Source organism: Miscanthus floridulus, chromosome 9, assembly GCF_019320115.1.
Source record: "Miscanthus floridulus cultivar M001 chromosome 9, ASM1932011v1, whole genome shotgun sequence".
NCBI classification, from domain to species: domain Eukaryota; kingdom Viridiplantae; phylum Streptophyta; class Magnoliopsida; order Poales; family Poaceae; genus Miscanthus; species Miscanthus floridulus.
Window position 1 is genome coordinate 126,141,313 of NC_089588.1, and position 18,548 is coordinate 126,159,860.

An 18,548-nucleotide genomic window follows, 5' to 3' on the forward strand; every position below is an offset into this window, starting at 1 on the left:
CAACTGCAGCTACAGCCGCTTGTAGCAGAAGCGAGTGGGCTGATTTTAATAACTCTTGTGAAGATACATGCAAGGAAAAGAGAGAGATCGTACAGATTATCAAACGATGGTAAAATATCTGACCGATTATTGCCATCAAATCTAATTTTCTTCTAAATTAATTGCCTTTCCTAGCTTTTAGTCAATCTTCCCTTTGTTTGGTTTCGTTTATTGAGAGCTTCAAAAATAACAGCACCAATCTACTTCTGTAATAAGAATTGGTTACATGAAACACTCTTGCAGACACGGGAATAAACTTCTTTTCCAAAAAAAATAATTGCCTTTCCATTATGGTAGTAACCTAAGAATATGTAAACTTGCATCTAAATTACCCATATAGGTCATTTGAAAAGAATGTAAAATAACCAATAAGTCTTCATTTAAATTACTCATCTCTAACATTATTATATTTACATTAAGGACCATCATTGATAAACCTAAAAGTAGATCTATATATGTTGTCTGATAGTTTAATTCTAGGGATCCTATTTTTTCCCTAAAGATATACTACTACACACTGAAATTGTTTTTATATATGAAATTTGATATCTTGGGCATCATGGTGCACGCTGAAATGATGATTCATGTAATTATTCCTGGACAAAAAATCCATATTATATATTCTTAATACGATCCAGAGAGAGAGAGAGAGAGAGAGAGTCTAGAATAAAAGTTATAACAAGAACAATTGTTTCAGTATCTAGCAGGCGGGACAATTTTTCTTACAAATAGTAGTAGGTACGGTTCGAAGTTTGGAATGTAGACTCAGGAGATGAAGCCTTGACACATAGCTGAAACAAGAGCTACCACACTCAAGCTAAAGTTTTAATTAGACATATGCCAGACACTAGCTAGTATATATAAATGTGGATCGAAAAGCAACCAAAATCTATCACGAGTGTATACAGAGCGTCTAAATAGACTAACGAGATAAAGCAAAGGTAAGTAATTAAATTAGTCGCTAGCCTTAAAAACTTACCAATAAACTTTGAATAGTTAATAATACTCTTGAAACTAATAGTTCAAGAAGAAGCAAAGGTTATTAGACTAGTATGTACAGAAATTGTTGCATTAAATGGGCATGGGAACTTCAGTACTTACGTTAGTTGGAAGGCGATCAGTGTCCTCCGGTCCAGATGCTTGGAGTAGTAGAGGATGATCTTGAGCGATGTGGCGGGGGACCTTAAGTAGGATGTCTGTCGACCGATGGAAAAAAAATTAATATATGGCACGCAGACTTAGCGGGTTGACTTGCACTTTACAAGCAGGCCCTTGTTTAGTAGCACTGTTTAGTAGCTACAGTGTCGTTTTGTTTTTATTTAGTAATAATTGTCCGATCGTTGACTAATTAGGCTCAAAACGTTCGTCTCGGAAAGTACAACCAAACTGTGCAATTAATTTTTGATTTCATCAACATTTAGTACTCCATGCATGTACTGCAAATTTGATGTGACGAGGAATCTTCTTTTTGCATAGTGTCAAAGTTGGAAATTTGGTGGAACTAAACCGGGCCCAGATTAACATGGGGCACATGCACTCTACCCGTAATTCAGGAAAAGCTGCACTCAGTGGGGTGGCATCCGCCCTTGCAGTACGGGTAAAGCTGCATTCCGTGGGTTTCTGTTTTTCTTCGTTCTTTCCTGTGCACGTTCAGGTTGTTGCTGCAACCACTAGCTTAGACAAGTACATCATTCAATACTAAAAAAAAATCGTTTGTAGCAACGGGATATTTTTTTTAGGGACCACCGGTGATGGAGCCGTCCCTATAGTGGACGTGCTCGGGATCCATAAGACCAGCCGTCCCTACAAATGGCACAGTAGAGATGGCTGGTGATATGAGCCGCCCCTACAAATGAGTCGATTTATAGAGGCGGCTCACTCACCAGCCACCCCCGGTGTTGCGATTTGTAGAGGCGGCTCAATGACCAACCGCCCCTACAAATGCCTCACGTATAAAAACCTGCAGCCCCATCTTCCTCCTCGGGTCACTCACTCCAATTCGTGAAAAAAAGGTAGAGAGGCCTTGGGCACCTCTCAAAAATTGTTCTACTAAGGGAAAAAGGTTTTGGTCTCAAATCCTTTGATGGAGAGGTTATAGAAGGTAAGAAAATGCTATTCCACACTTTTTTTGAAGTTTTAATGGTTCGTTAGTGAGTAATTAGAGTTTTGCTTTTCTCTCTCTTCTATGGTGCTTGAGCTACTTATGAAGCAAATTAAACCCAAGTTTTGAATGTACTACGGTAAATTAGGTACGGAAACAAGATCATACTCTTATTTGGTCCATGTTTCTTGATTTTAGTGAACAATTAGTTAGTTTTATGGATGTTTCATGTGCATGTAGATCTAGATCTAGATCTAGGGTTTGATTTTTTTTTATTAATTTTGTTTTTATAAATTTATATTTGATGAAATTGGACTAGGGTTTGCATGAAAGATATTGGGTAAAATATTAATTGTTGCTAATTATTGTCTTTGAAATTGTTTATTGTAATCAACAAATATGTATTTTAATTATTTATGGATAAATAGGCCATTAATTAATTTTCCTCTACCATGGTATGTTTGTATGCTTCATGTAATTATATTTGATTTATATTCATATATATCTGAAGTATATATAATTATTCCTAAGTAATTATTAATTTGATTTATTTTTATATATATCTGAATAAGTAGTTCTTTAATATATATTTTTTGCTGTTGTTGTAAAAGATGGAGTACAGAAACTCTTGGATGTATGGTTCGTTAAGGTTCAAGGCAGGTTTCCATGAAGAGGTGGATGCGCCACGACCGTTCATGTGCAGCGCAGCGTGCATCTCGGCGAGGAGGAGGAGGTCGCCGAGCAGCTTCTCTGTGCAGAGATGACGCGATGGCGTTGGAGCTCGACGCGGCACCGGTCATGTGGCTCTGGACGTGGGACGAGCGGCGGCTGTGCTGTGCAAAATGTGGCCTCTCCTGCACTGGTGTGGAGCAGGATAGCGATGCCAGATGGCGCAACACGACTCGAGCGCACTCGTGGGCGCGCGGCCCGGTGCTGAATCGCTCGGCGTCAAACGCCGGGCGAGCCATGCACGGTGTGCTATGCTCTTGAGCCATGATGTTATGATGACGACATATACTCTCCTTTTCTTTTAGAAAACTAAAAGATAAATACCTTGAAAATATAAGTTACGTATTTCAACCAGCAGCCATCCTGAGCCATGCATCCTTGATCTCTGGCTGAGATGAAAGGAAGAGTGAGGGGCATAATCTGTACCTGGTATTACCAATTTAAAATTTATTGATTATTTATTTGCAGTCTTCAATTATCAAAAATCCACATTTTAGTTCAAAGTATATTTATGATTTTTATAATTTTCTTATTTGACAACCTATCTATTTATTTTTTTCCCTATTTAGCACCATGAACTTTTGCTACAATCAAGGGCATTTATGTCATTTTGCTAGCCACTTGAGACCGTTACTGGTCTAAATGGACGGTAGTGCCATTTATGAAAGAAAATTTCAACTCGGTGCTAGATAAGGAAGTTCAAATTTTCTAGTGCCAAATATGAAAGACCGATTTGTTTTAGTGCCAAATACATAATTCTCTAATTTGATTTTTGTTTGTACGAAGTGAACATGAAAATAAAACAAGCTTCCAATGGCAAATCACTTAGCCAAGTGCAGCCATTTAATTAACGTAAGTAACCGAGAAAGTCCATGTGCTAGAGTCAAGAGAAAGAAGCAAACACAGCTGGAAAGCAGTCAAAATACCGGAAAGAGAGTGATTAAATCTGGACTGTACACGTACGGCACCCACAGCCAAACGCTGCCAAATGTTAGGAAAATTTAAATGTACAAAGCTAGACAAGATAAACTTGAACTAATTCGATGTGAGCCAAAAAGAAACAAGTACCCACAGCCAGACGCTGCCAACGGCATACTAGGAGCTGAGCAGAGGGGAGTAGGCAGCAGGGTACTTTGAAAGTAGCAAGCACTTACTGCCTAAAAGACAGTAAACTATGACGGCAGCCTAGCTTTTTCCTGCTTATTGGCATCGACTTTGGTTAATTAAATTAGTACACATGTGAGCCTTTTTCCTAGAAATTCGACGAGCACTCAGAGCGCATGTGATACCCACTACTCATACCGGGAAATTGCGCCAGATCTTATCAAATTCACACTGATTTTAGGTTGCGTAAAAAAAAAACAGGCATGACAGCAGTGACAACACGATGCACCGAGATAATCCTATATACCAATATAGATGGAGGCCACTAGCTACCGTCGATTGCTATAAAGATGCAACCACGTTAAGCCACGTTACTTCTATTTCCATTACAGATCATCCATGTCCTCTCAAATCTATCCGTCCATGTATTATCCATGATCCTCCACTAGCATACCCCTCCGCTTCATATTCCAGAACTGCCTGCACCTAGACATCCCAGCCAACGAATAGAAGAGACACAACCCTCATGGCCTCCAACACAAACTGAAAGTAGCGCATCCAGCAGACCACCACGGCTCATCATTCACGTATGTGAAACTGATGGCGCAACCAATAGACGCTCCTCCATCGATATAAAATGGAACGCGTGCTTTTTTGAGGAGTGGCCATCGTCACGTGGCAGAGATCTTAGTTGGACTCATCGTTAACACCTTCATCATTGCTTGCAAGTGTCCAGTTCTTCCCTTCACAGAGCTGCCGCATGTGGTCGCGCACGCTCACCGCCACCGCTGTGGTCGTGTTTGCTCGGAGCCACTGCCGTGACCGTGTGCGCTCCATTTTACAGGTTTCAATCTTTTTTGGTTTTAAAACATGTTTCTCATATAGAGTACAACTGAAAGTATCCCTGTAGGATTGATCCACACTTAGATAGGCAATCGGGGGGTTGAAAGACTGCGGAAGCCAAAAGTAAATTTTAACGCTTCCCCCTAACACACAAAACCTAATTAGCTCCCGTTTAAAGTTCTGGACAGAACACTACAACTTCACTAAAGATAATCTCGACCAAAAACCGTAGCCCTAAGTGACCTCAAAATTTTACAGATTAAAGTAGATGAAATTTGTGAACTAACCCAACTGAAATCACATCAATCGGAGGTATAGAACACGAGATATACAAAAATAACAAGCTTACTGATCGAGGAAGTGATGAGAATGGAGCAAGCCCAAAAATCGTGATTATGCAAAATCTATGAAAGATTAATCAGTCAAACTTCTCAGAACAATAGCACGATTCCCTAGCACAATTTTAGATTGATCAAAATAATTCTACGCTTGAGAACAAGAAATCAATGTAAAATCAAAAGCTAGGCGTGCAAAACGAGGAGCAAAGACAGAAGCAGATGAACGAGATTACCAACTCGATCATCAATTAGCAGACCATAATCTTTATTGCATAGATGAGTTTACAAGATGGACAGGAGGACACTGCAGAGTTTAATTCGACAACACATGTGCCATCAGATGCACCACGCACTCTGCTCCGCTGGTGAGTGGGGGCCGACGACTTGACTCAGCTGTCGCGCGGGTCAAGGTCTCCTCGGCCACAAGGCCGTACACCATTGATGGCAGCGGGCCTTGTCGGTCGGCTCCATGCCTCCATTATTGTCCTCGGCTGCAGGTGTATGGCTACGTTGGCTTATCAACCAGAATCAGAGCTAGAAAATAGTGTTTTTCTTCCGTAATCAATTAGTCATACAAATTAATCGGAAAATAGTGTAGGACTCATCGTTAGCACCTTCATCATTGCTTGCAAGTGTCCGGTTCTTCCCTCCACAAAGCTGCCGCATGTGGTCACGCACGCTCACCGCCACCGCTGTGGTTGTGTTTGCTCGGAGCAACTGCCGTGACCGTGTGCGCTCCATTTTACATAATTTTTTACTATTTAACCCCTTTTTTTTAATAAAATTTATATTTGATCCCCTGAGAGACTTAAACTCATTTTTAGATCTAAGGGTTGGCGCCATGAGTCATGGCGCTGAGGTAACACGTCTCGGCGCCACAGATCTTGGCGCCGAGGTACCTGGCCGTGCACAGAAGAAAATTCTACGTGGCCGGTACCTCGGCGTCATAATACATGGCGCCGAGGTCGGCGCCACAGATCTTGGCGCCGACCTCGGACACACTGATGACCGACAGATTAGGCGGCCGCGTTGCCTCGGTTCCCGTGCTCATCACAAAACTGGTTGGCCGAGCAGTGCTGGTGCATCTGCCTGCCATCCTCCACTCCTCTCTCTCTCTCTCCCATACATCTCCCTGGCACTAGCGGTCCGCGGCGTGGTCAGGCTCGTCTGATGGCGTGGTCAGGCTACAATACCGCGCAGAGGCGTGGGCGACAGAGTGGGCAGCGATGGGACGAGGCAGGACGGCGTGCGGGGCTCAGGCACTTGAAAGTTGTCTTTGGCGTCGGTGCCTCGGTGGTGCAGACGCATCGGCCCCACTCCCGTGGTAGTGCTAACTGACTGCGACGCGTCGGTCCTGCCACCAATCTAGCTGCGGTGCAGCTGGACAATGAACACTGAGACCTCAGAACGGCAAGAGTGGGATCCATCGTTGATTGATCCCACCGTCCTTCCTGCTTGGCTGCTCCTTGCTAGTACCCGTGAGCAGTAAAAAAACAACTGCCCAGTACACGGTGAGCAATGGTCTATGCGTTGCACTACACGGATACGAAAACATATCCTACGTTACCGGCCCATACGGTGTTACCGTGTCACCAAACAAGGTAGCACCTAACATAGTTACACAAAAAGTTGCATCTAAAATACAAATGGGTAGAGAATGCAAACATCTACGTATACATGCAAAACTTGAGATGCAATACAAATTCTGGAATTTGAGGGAACTAAACATGGCCTAAAATCAAAAGCTAGGCGTGCAAAACGAGGAGCAAAGACAGAAGCAGATGAACGAGATTACCAACTCATTAATTAGCAGACCATAATCTTTATTGCATAGATGAGTTTACAAGATGGACAGGAGGACACTGCAGAGTTTAATTCGACAACACATGTGCCATCAGATGCACCACGCACTCTGCTCCGCTGGTGAGTGGGGGCCGACGACTTGACTCAGCTGTCGCGCAGGTCAAGGTCTCCTCGGCCACAGGGCCGTACACCATTGATGGCAGCGGGCCTTGTTGGTCGGCTCCATGCCTCCATTATTGTCCTCGGCTGCGGGTGTACGGCTATGTTGGCTTGAGTTTATTAACCAGAATCGGTCAGTCAGAAAATATGATTTTTCTCTCATAATAAATCAGCCATACAAATCAATCAGAACTAATAAGTCCTGCTGAAAAGAGCTGCAAATGATGGTCTAGGAGAGTACATATGGAGATGGTACATCACAAAATACATCATAAAACATTACATGTACACTACGCGAACATCACCACACGTCGCCTGAACAGCAAACTATGGCAGAACCGCCTAATTTAATGCGCTTTCAAGGGTATTCGTCTTCTATTAGACACTAAGTACCCAAGTGAGCACAATAAACCACACAGTTCCGTCGAGCACACCGAACGGGAGAACTCAAAAAATCCACATTTTCCGCCAGGATCATAAATGAGTGGATAAAGTGTACATCATTCTTAACCATTTTCTACATTACTTTTAATACAACATCAGAGTTATGAACAATTTAATTTAACAGCGGAATATAAACATGTGATCAGAGTTACATCGGAAATAAATATCTATTCATGACGTGACGAAGCATTGATATATAAGCTGTGACAACAGATTATAAAACTTCTATTTATAAAAATATTTAGTGAGAGTTATAAATAAAAACTATGATCGCAGCGTAAAGGAATCCTCTCTAAGCCCACCAGGACGTATCCACACACAAGGGTCAGCTCTAGCATCCGCCTGTCACTTGCAACAGGGGAAAATAAAACCCTGAGTACTCAATTGTACTCAGCAAGACTTACCCGACAGGAGGAAACAAAAGACTCCAATGGTATGCAAGGATATCTGGCTTGTGGGTTTATTACATCTGCAGGAGCATTACTAAACGTGCGTTCTTATATTCAATTTTATTAGTAGTCATAATTAATTCATTAACTAACCATTCTATGTAAGCATTGTACTACTTTCAAGCAGGTGGTAAGCAATCAGAACCAGTTTTACATCTTTCATATTCCAGTTCTTACTACGGTGCCAGATTGTAGACAAGTCGGACTGGATTACCCAACGATTCGCGAATCAATGAGCCTAGCTGGGTACGCCGAAACACACGCCCTGCTTGTACCCCAGGCACAAGCAGGACCAACCCACCACTCTCCTATCAAGGGGTCTAGGTCCCCGTCCAAACTTAGACTCCAAGCCCCCACACCTGAGTCCCGAACTTAGAGTGGTGCTTATGTAACACCCCTGGTGTTACGAGCTTATTTAGTACCGTGATTTAGGCCTAAGTAAAAATTTACGAAACAAGTTGCTCGAATTTTTGATTTAAAGAGTACTCGACAAGATAAACGAATCCTGTGACTTAGTTTTTGCGGACTTAAGTAAACGCTCAAGTTAAATCATGCTGGGCATAGAAATATTTAGGAATGTCGAACGACAATACGGGCCAATCGATAGCAAACGGTTCAGTCTATTAGATTAAGCATGAAAAGCAACATTTATAAATAAAATAAACTCCATTAATAAACAACACGATATACATACATACATATATATATATATATATATATAGCTTTTGAATCAAATTTAAATTCGAACTTACTGAAATTTTTCTGTGCCTAGATGTTACAATTTGTATAAATTAGTAAACCATTATATATATATATATATATATATGGGGTACGGTAACCAGTACTTCAACAGGCCAGAGTGTAGGGATGAAATGAAGAGTCACATCATGCAGGGGCCGCATGAATGCATGAGCAAGTGGCCACAGTGATCCACCGAGCAGCTGGAACATTTGTGCATTGGGTGTCTGTCCTTGGGTCATGTCAGCGAGTTGTATTCTATTCCGCTACTATACGCCAAAACATGCTTCTGAGTGTAACTATGGCGTTAAGTGCACTGTCCTCTCTGAACAAGACTGTATAGTTGACCAACTGCTCTCTTGCTTGCTCGTTCTTTTCTCCGCCGTCTGTCTCCATTGTCCCGTCGCTCTGCAACTCTGCCGAACACGTCGCGCTGTCCGTGCGCTAATGAAAGTCTGGCCAGGTCACCTCCTTGTCGGCAACGTGATTCCTCTCTCTTTCTCTTTCTTTTTCTACAGCCGTGCAGTCCGTCGTTTCCCATTTTCTCTTCGCGGGTGCGCGCACGGCTCTGCCTCGCCTTCTCTCCTCGGTGCACTGCGGTGCCCCTCCTTCTTCCCTACCAACGCGCGCGAGCAGCAACTCCCGAGCCTCCATTCTCCGACCTCGTTCTCCTGCCGTGCCCACCGTGGCTCCACGCCGCGCCTGGAGCGTAGTCCCATGCCTAGAACTTTGCACCGTGTTTCCGTCCGCACCGTGCCTCGGTGCCTCGTTGGTTGACTGCGCTGGGGGCCGGTTCATGGCCACGTCCTCTTCTTCCTCGGCGGTTCGCCACCGTAGGGCGCCATGGCCGCCATTTACGCCGCGATCGTCCAGCTGTCGCCCGCGCGCGGCTCCATTTTTCGCCGCCGTGCGCGAGTGCGCGAGCCCCGCCGCGCTGGCCCACGTCCCTCGGTACCGTAGTTGTGCGCCACACCACCGCCACAGCCCTCCTCTTCTTCCTCTGCCGTGGCTGTGCGTGGCCACCGTGGCCGCTTGCCTGCGCCCGTCGCCGTACCGCGCCTTGAACGCCGCACTACGCGCGAGAGCGCCCCTTCACCCTGGTCCGCGTCATGTACCGCGCCGGAGCCACCGTGCTGTAGCCCCGGATACCGAGCCGCCACGGCATCTACTGCCCCGTCGGGACCCACACCGTCCCAGAGCCGTCCGCGTCACCCCACCTCCGCGCGAGCTCCACGCCACCGTACTGTAGCCCTCCCCGGTGCGCGTGCCCCTCGGTTCCGCTGCTACCCGTTGCCACGCGCCGTGCATCCAGCTGCCCGCACGCGAGCACGCCATGGCCGGCCGGTGCTCCTCCCCTGACAATGCTCTATTCTGAGATTGAAGAAGCAAGGTGAGGAGGGTATATATCCAAGCAAAAGAATTATACGGGGTCCTTTTTGCTAAATACATGACTCAAGTAAATAGTGCCAAGGTCCTGCGGATTATTTTTGAGAAAAACACGAGGTCCGTTTTGCAAAAATCGCTAGTCTGGTTTGGAGCAGGCCGCGCGTGGGCCGGCTTGCGCCGCGCTGGGCCGGCCGATTGGTCACCCGCCTAGGCAGTATTGGCCGCGTGGGCTGGCTACTGGGCCGCCCACGCTGTGACCTGCGCTTGGGCCACGGCCTCCGCGTGCCCATCCGCCTGGGCCACCGCCTGTCGCCGATGGGCCTGGCCGAACGGGCCGTTGGGCCAGCTGATGACCGTCGGCCTTTTTATTTCTAAAATGATTAGCTAATTTAGCTCAGGAACAAATTTGTAAAATCAATATAAAATTATGTAGCTGTCCAAAAATAGTGAAGCTAGTTTTGTTGAGTTCCTAAAATTATGATCTACCTAATAGTGTATTTTGTTCACATAGTTTGATAATATTTTTGGGAGCTAGATAATTAATCTTAGGTACTTGACATTATAAAAATATAAACTTGTAGGAATTGTTATGGTAAATGGGTAATAGTAATGGATCTGAAATCTTTACAGTAGGCTCCTAGCAATATTAGGTACTCACTGTAATTTTTGTAGCTCTAGAATAATTAGTTGCTAGATAAATAATGATGTCCTATTACGAATAAAGAAACACCGTTGGTTTATATAACTAAAAGAATGGTTGAGAAATAACGTCTTATGCGACAACATGGATATGTAGTCTAAGTAGAGTCGTCGTTAAAACTAGCTCGTTCACTTGAGAGGCGTAAAGCGTATTTATACGAGTCACGATTGCAGTCAGTTGATCATACCCTTGCATTTCATTACATTGCATATCATGATAGGGACGTCGATGGATCACGGAGTCATCGGGAGTTGCTGGAGAAATGGTGCTTTTGGAGATCATGTCGCCATGATGGAAAGCTAACTTCTAATTATATTTTACCCAGGCAAGCCCCGGTGCATAACCCCTACTTTTCTGCAGTTTAAATTATAATTGTGCATTAAGTTTTAAGGAGTTGAATGAAACCACTTGCATATATATCTTTATCCTATGAGTCTTACTAGTATGACAGGATCGTGTAGAATGCTATGCTACAGGACTCCGGTAGAAGTCGAGTGATTGCCTGTCACTCGCGAGCTATAGGAAATATGTTACTATATCATTATCACTTGGAAAATATAAATGGTGAAAAGGAAAATGGTGACCGGGCAGGGATATGGTTTGGGTATTGGTGGGTGTAAGAAGTTGTGTCACCGTGGAGGCGGGTCATAGCTTGGTTACACCGGTTTTCCCTGTCTGGTCGGTTAAGGACCGATCGCTGCATATGACTCTAGGCAGGTCACAGACTTATTATCCCGAGCACATACTTGTGTATGGACGCTTGGAAGACTTGTTGCTCTCTTGTCGCGGATCCGGCTCTTTCCGGACCGACTGTCAGGGTTTGTTTTTGGTGGAGGAGGTCCTTGCACCGCATTGAGTCTGGGACTCAGGCGCGGGGGCTTGGAGTCCTAGTTTGGACAGGGACCTAGACACCCGAGACAGGAGAGCGATGGGTTGGTCCTGCTTGTGCCTAGGGTACAAGCGGGGCATGTGTTTTCGGGGTACCCAGCTGGGAGCATTGATTCGCAAATCGCCAGGCGATCCGGTACGGCTTGTCTACGGTTTAGCATCGTAGTAAGAACTGAAAGATGAAGGATGGAAGATGGACAAAGGAAGTCTGATTGCTTACCACCTGCTTGAAAGTAGCACAGGAGCTTACATAGAATGGTTAGTTAATGAACCAATGCGGCTATTAATAAAAATCCAATATAAGGACACATGCTTAGTAATGCTTCCTGCAAATGCAATAAACCCACAAGCCAGATAACCTTGCATATCCTTGGAGTCTTTTCTTTTCTCCTATCGGGTAAGTCTTGCTGTACCCAGGGTTTTATTCCCCCTGTTTGTAGGTAACAGGTGGAGGCTTGAGCTGACTTTTGTGTGTGGATTCCTCCTGGTGGGCTCAGAGAGGATTTCCTTTATGCTGCGATCATAGTTGCTATTTATAACTCTCACCAAATGCTTTTATAAATGAAAGTTCATAATCTGTTGTCATAGTGTATATATCAATACTTCATCATGTCATTAATAGATGTTTATTTCCGCTGTAACTTTGTTCACATGTTTCTATTCCGCTGTTCAATTAAATTATTTATAACTCTGATAATATGATTTCATTCCACTGTTATATTAATAAATATTATACTCTGATGTTGTATTAAAAGTGATGTAAGAAATGGTTACGAATAATGTAAGCTTTATTCTCTCATTTGTGATCCTGATGGCAAAAATGTGGATTTTCGGGTTCTCCCCTGGGGTGTGTCCGACGGAACTGAGTAATTTAGTGTTCTCCCTCGAGTGCTTAGTGTCTAATGGAAGACAAGCACTCCTATGAGGCATTAGATTAGGCGGTTCTACTACAGCTTAGACCTCCACCATCCCCGCCTCCAATCAGTCGTTCTGAAAAGAGCTGGAACCCATGATAAGAGAGCAACGAGCCTTCTCTGCTCCCATAAATAAGTATGTGCTCAGGATAATAAGTCTGTGACCTGCCTAGAACCCAATGCAACGATCGGTCCTTAATCGACACAGGCGGAACAAGTGTATTCCGAGCCTCGCTCGATTGCCAAACCAAGTCAGATCCAAAGTACCATTCCGCCCGGTCTCCAATTATCATTCATATATATATTCCTTGAGATAGTAATATAATAACAACAATAATATATTTCCTATCTCTCGCGAGTGACAAGCAATCACTCGACTTCTACCAGAGTCCTGTAGCATAGCAATCTATATGATGCTGTCATACTAGTAAGACTCATAGGATAAGGATATATATATGCAAGTAGATTTCAATCAACTCCTTAAACTTAATGCACATGCAGAAAATAAAGTGCAGAATAATAGGGGTTATGCACCGGGGCTTGCCTAGAAAAAATATAACCAAGTTAGCTTTTCATCATGGTGACACGATCATCAAGGCACCATCTTTTCTGCTACTTCAATCATCTCCACGATCCATCGTTGTTCCTATTATGATATACGTGGATGCAACGCATAGATGAAAATAATCAACGATAACCGAAACTCTTAGAAATTCGATCGCGCCTCACAAGCTAACGAGATAACTCTAACGTGCTAGTCTACATATCCACGTCGTCAAGTAAGACTCATTCTCGGAAAATGTTTTCGTTCTACAAACCCCCGATTATTTTTTACATTTGATTGATTAAATATATATTTTTGTACTAGGCTCATTTAGTTACCTTATCAAACTAATTCATATGGAGCTACAAAAAATACGGTGAGCACCTAATATTGTTAGCAATCTACTATAAAAATTTCAGAGCCAACACTATCACAAATTTACCACAACAATTCCTATAAGATTATATTTTGATAATATTAAGTATCTCAAATTAATTATATAGCTTCTAAGAATATTATAAAACTATGTGAACAAAATATACTAGCAGATAGATTATGATTTTAGGAGTCTAACAAAATTAGTTTCATAATTTTTGGTTAACCGCAAAATTTTATATTGAATTTACAAATTTACCATATAAGCTAAATTAGAAAATGCTCTAGAAATCGAAAAGGACCGGCGGTAACCGATTTGGCCCAGCAACCCAGCGTGGGTGCGGCCACGCGCGTGTTGCGATGGCCCAGCGTGGCCCAAGACCGGAAGGCCCACGCGTGTGCTCGTATTTGACAAAAGAACCCCAGACTAATCGGTTATTACGCAGCACCTCAGATCACTGTTGCACGGGAGACGTACTTTACATTAAGGACCTTGGAACATGTTGCCTTCGCAACTTGGCGGTCCCCGGTGTACCCACGCGTGACAGCGCGGCACACTGGCGGCAACGGAGGTTACGCCAGGCGAGCTAGACCCGCTGCGATAGGAATAACGGGCCGACCACCATCTCTGGCCAAATCCACAAGCATGAGTGGCGGTTAGGAACTTAGCGATGTACTGCCGGGAGCGGCAGCAGCGAGCGGCTAACAGCGGCAGTGGCACGCCTATTCCAATGAACCTACACACTCTTGGAAGGGTAGAGGTGGCGGTGGAGCTCAGTAGCTCACCTAGGTGCATACTCCAACGACGGTTGAAGCAGGGGAGCGCTGGTGTAGGCTGTCCACGTGCGCTCGATTTGCGTGGTGGCACCCCGAGCGTGGCACCGACGCGCCACCGCGCCAACGACGGGAAACCAAACCAACCTGTCATGAGCACCAGCTAGAGGGTATCAACACGAGTCCAGAAACGCCACCAATTGGGCTCTTTCCCCATGGATAAGGACTTACCCCCGATCCATGGGCTGCGGCGGTGCCCATGGCTGACGACGGTGAAAGGTCCTAATATGACTAGAGGAGGGGTGAATAGCCTATTTAAAATCTACAAATCAACTAGAGCAATTTGATTAGTATGACAAATAGCTAAATGCAAACTTGCTCTAGCTCTACAAGGGTTGCAAGCCACTTATTTAACAATTCTAGTTGCGATGATTGCTAAAGATACAACTTGCTATGATACTACTCACTAAGAGCTCTCAATCTTGCTACTCTAAAGAGCTTCACTAAAAGAACTTAAATAGCAAAGCAAGCTCTCAATTCTAATTACACTAAAGAGCTTGCTACAACTAGTTTGCAAGAATATAAATGAGTGAGTAGGATGGTTATACCGCCGTGTAGAGGATTGAACCAATCACAAGATGAATATAAAACCAATCACCGGGAAAATACCAATGGAAAGAGACAACCAATTTCCTTCCGACGTTCACGTGCTTGCCAACACGCTACGTCCCCGTTGTGTCGACCAACACTTGATGGTTCGGTGGCTAAGAGGTGTTTCACAAACCTTGTCCACACAATTGGACACCACAAGAACCTACCCACAAGTGAGGTAACTCAATGACATGAGCAATTTACTAGAGTTACCTTTCGGCACTCCACCGGGGAAGGTACAACTCCCCTCACAATCACCGGAGACGGCCACGAACAATCACCAACTCGTGACGATCCTCTACCGCTGCACCAAGCCGTCTAGGTGGTGGCAACCACCAAGAGCAACAAGCGAAATCCTTAGCAAAACACGAATACCAAGTGCCTCTAGATGCAATCACTCAAGCAATGCACTTGGATTCTCTCCCAATCTCACAATGATGATGAATCAATGATGGAGATGAGTGGGAGGTGTTTGGTTAAGCTCACAAGGTTGCTATGTCAATGAAAATGTGCAAGACTATGAGCTTGAACTGGCCATGGGGCTTAAATAGAAGCCCCCATGAAATAGAGCCGTTGTACCCCTTCACTGGGCACTGATAGGGGTGACCAGACGCTCTAGTCATACTGACCGGACGCTAGACCTCAGTGTCCGGTCGCCCGATGATGGCCACGTGTCCCTTTGCATTCAATCTCAGCCAGCCGATCTCAACGGTCGAGACACGATCGGACGCTGCGGCAAAAGTGATCGAACGCTGAACCCCCAGCGTTCGGTCATTTACAGTAAGCTCCCAGAGATGGCAAATCTTGACCAGACGTGTCCAATCGACCGTGACCGGACGCAGCCAGCGTTCGGTCAGTAACCCTGACCACTGTGCTGCCATGTCAGACATGACCGGATGTAGCCAGCCAGCGTTCGGTCAGTTTGTGACCCAGCGTCCGGTCGAAGACCGATGCTGACGTCTTCACTGTTGCCTATCACCGGATGCTCCGGTCCTCCTGTGACCAGTGTCCGGTCACTGTATAATCAGCAGGACTGACCCCATTTCTCCTCTATCTTCATCACCCTTGCTCAAATGTGCCAACCACCAAGTGTATCACTTTGTGCACATGTGTTAGCATATTTTCACAAATATTTTCAAGGGTGTTAGCACTCCACTAGATCCTACATGCATATGCAATGAGTTAGAGCATCTAGTGGTACTTTGATAACCGCATTTCAATACGAGTTTCACTCCTCTTAATATTATGGCTATCTATCCAAAATGTGATCACACTCACTAAGTGTCTTGATCACTAAAACAAAATGGCTCCTACAATTTATAGCTTTGCCTTGATCCTTTTGTTTTTCTCTTTCTTCTTTTCCAAGTTTTAAGCATTTGATCATCACCATGCCATCACCATTGTCATGATCTTCACCTTTGCTTCCTTACTTGGAATAGTGCTACCTATCTCATAATCACTTTGATAAACTAGGTTAGCACTTAGGGTTTCATCAATTAACCAAAACTAGACTTGAGCTTTCAATCTCCCCCTTTTTGGTAATTGATGACAACCCTTGTACAAAGATATGAATTAAAGTTCAATTGAATCCATGTTGCTTGCCCAAGCATATTTACCATATGTAAGGGAATATGGACAAGTTTCATGAACTCTATATGGTAGCAATTGCTCCCCCTACATATGTGCTAAGAGTTTGGATTGTAGCTTGCACATATGATTAGATAGGAAATATAGGAGACAATTTCTACCAAATGATGCTAAGGTATAAGAGGTGGACCTTTGAAGCATGATACCAATCAGAATGCACCAATATACCATCCTTAGCACCATTAGTAACTAGACATACACAAAAACTAGAATAACCCGTGAGATCAACATTAGAAGTAAGGGTCTAGTTTCCATAAGATGAACATTAAGTCTAGTTACTTTTTTAGCTCAATACCACTTGGAAACACTTGAGATGAAAACATTAGATAACCTATGCATGCTAGATTTTCATTTCATTATTCAAGTCTACAACTAGCATACACCACACAAGCATGGGTATTGGAATTTAAAACTTGTACCATGCAAGAAAATATATGAAATGCACATTCAAATGCATCATGCAAGTTTATGAGCTTGCTCCCCCTACTTGTGTGCTCAAAATTTTAATAGATCCCCTTCCTTTGTCATATTTAATTGATCCCCTTCCTTTGTCATATCTTATCTCTCCCCTTTGTTATCGTTTCACTATCTTTGTACACAATTTCTCCCCTTTGTCATCAATGACCACAAAGGCTTAAAGTATAGATAAGTTAGGATTATCAATGTCAATAATTAGCACAAAAGGTGAGCTCAAATTATAGATAGGTTGGGGTGAAACCATGTGAAGTGAGGATCATTTTTCTAAATTTGGTTCAATCTAGATCACTTGCAAAAGATATTTAGCTCAGTTTGATCCAAGGACAAGCTTCTTCACACCTCCAAATAAGGGTTATCTTGTACCATGTTGAGTTAAACACTTAGAGCTCATTTTCTAGATTAAACACTAGGTTTACAAGCCCACAAACATGTCATATGCTACCACTAGATCATTTCACACATATAAGCAATAGTGGTACCATGCAAGCATCAAATTCATTTGATTTTTATGAATGAACCTATTAAATGTGAAAGATGTCTAGATGCACTAATCATGTCCTTAGCAAGGATGTATGCCATGCCAATCAATTTTACCTTGAATTGCTTGAAGGAGGCGCATGTCATATAATAGGGGTGCATCAATACATATTGGAGAAGTCAAGTATGTTCAATTCATTCCTTAGCTTGCAAAACCTCTTCTCATCAAGTGGCTTGATGAAGATATCGGCAAGTTGATCATCGGTGCCCACACTCTCTATGCAAATGTCCCCCTTTTTGTTGGTGATCTCTTATAAAATGATGGCAGACATCAATATGCTTTGTTCTTGAGTGTTGAACTGGGTTGTTGGTGAGCTTGATGGCACTTTCATTGTCACATAACAATGGCACTTGCTTGAACTTGATTCCAAAGTCACTCAAGGTAGCCTTCATCCAAAGTAATTGAGCACAACAACTACCGGCCAAAATGTACTCCGCTTCAGTGGTTGAAAGTGCTACACTATTTTGCTTCTTTGACGACCAAGATATAAGTGATCTTCCCAATAGTTGACATGTGTCCGATGTGCTCTTTCTCTCAACTTTGCATCCCGCATAATCGGAGTTCGAATATCCAATCAACTCAAATCTTGCTCCTTTGGGATACCACAATCCAACATTTTGTGTATGCTTCAAGTACCTCAATATTCTCTTTGTTGCTTTCAAGTGACTTTCTCTTGGTGAGGCTTAAAATCTAGCACACATGCATACACTAAACATCACATCCGGCCTTGATGCGGTCACATAGAGTAGGCTTCCAATCATAGACCGATACATCTTTTGATCCACCATGTTGCCACTAGCATCACTATCCAAGCTTCCACTTGACCCCATAGGTGTACTAATAGCTTTAGCATCATCCATTCCAAACTTCTTGAGCATGTCCTTGATATACTTGCCTTGACTCACAA

General features: G+C 43.7%; 1 protein-coding gene across 1 annotated transcript in view; it reads right to left on the reverse strand.

Annotated features, from left to right (window-relative positions):
- Positions 1-1,208, reverse strand: part of LOC136480862 (uncharacterized) — a 37,839-nt gene extending 36,631 nt beyond the window's left edge. The window contains exons 1-2 of the mRNA XM_066478297.1: positions 1,141-1,208; positions 766-830 (exon numbers count right to left, since the gene is read on the reverse strand). The gene's annotated coding sequence lies outside the window, so the exon portion shown is untranslated. The remainder of the gene's footprint in view (positions 1-765; positions 831-1,140) is intronic.
- Between the last annotated feature and the right edge of the window lie 17,340 nt (positions 1,209-18,548).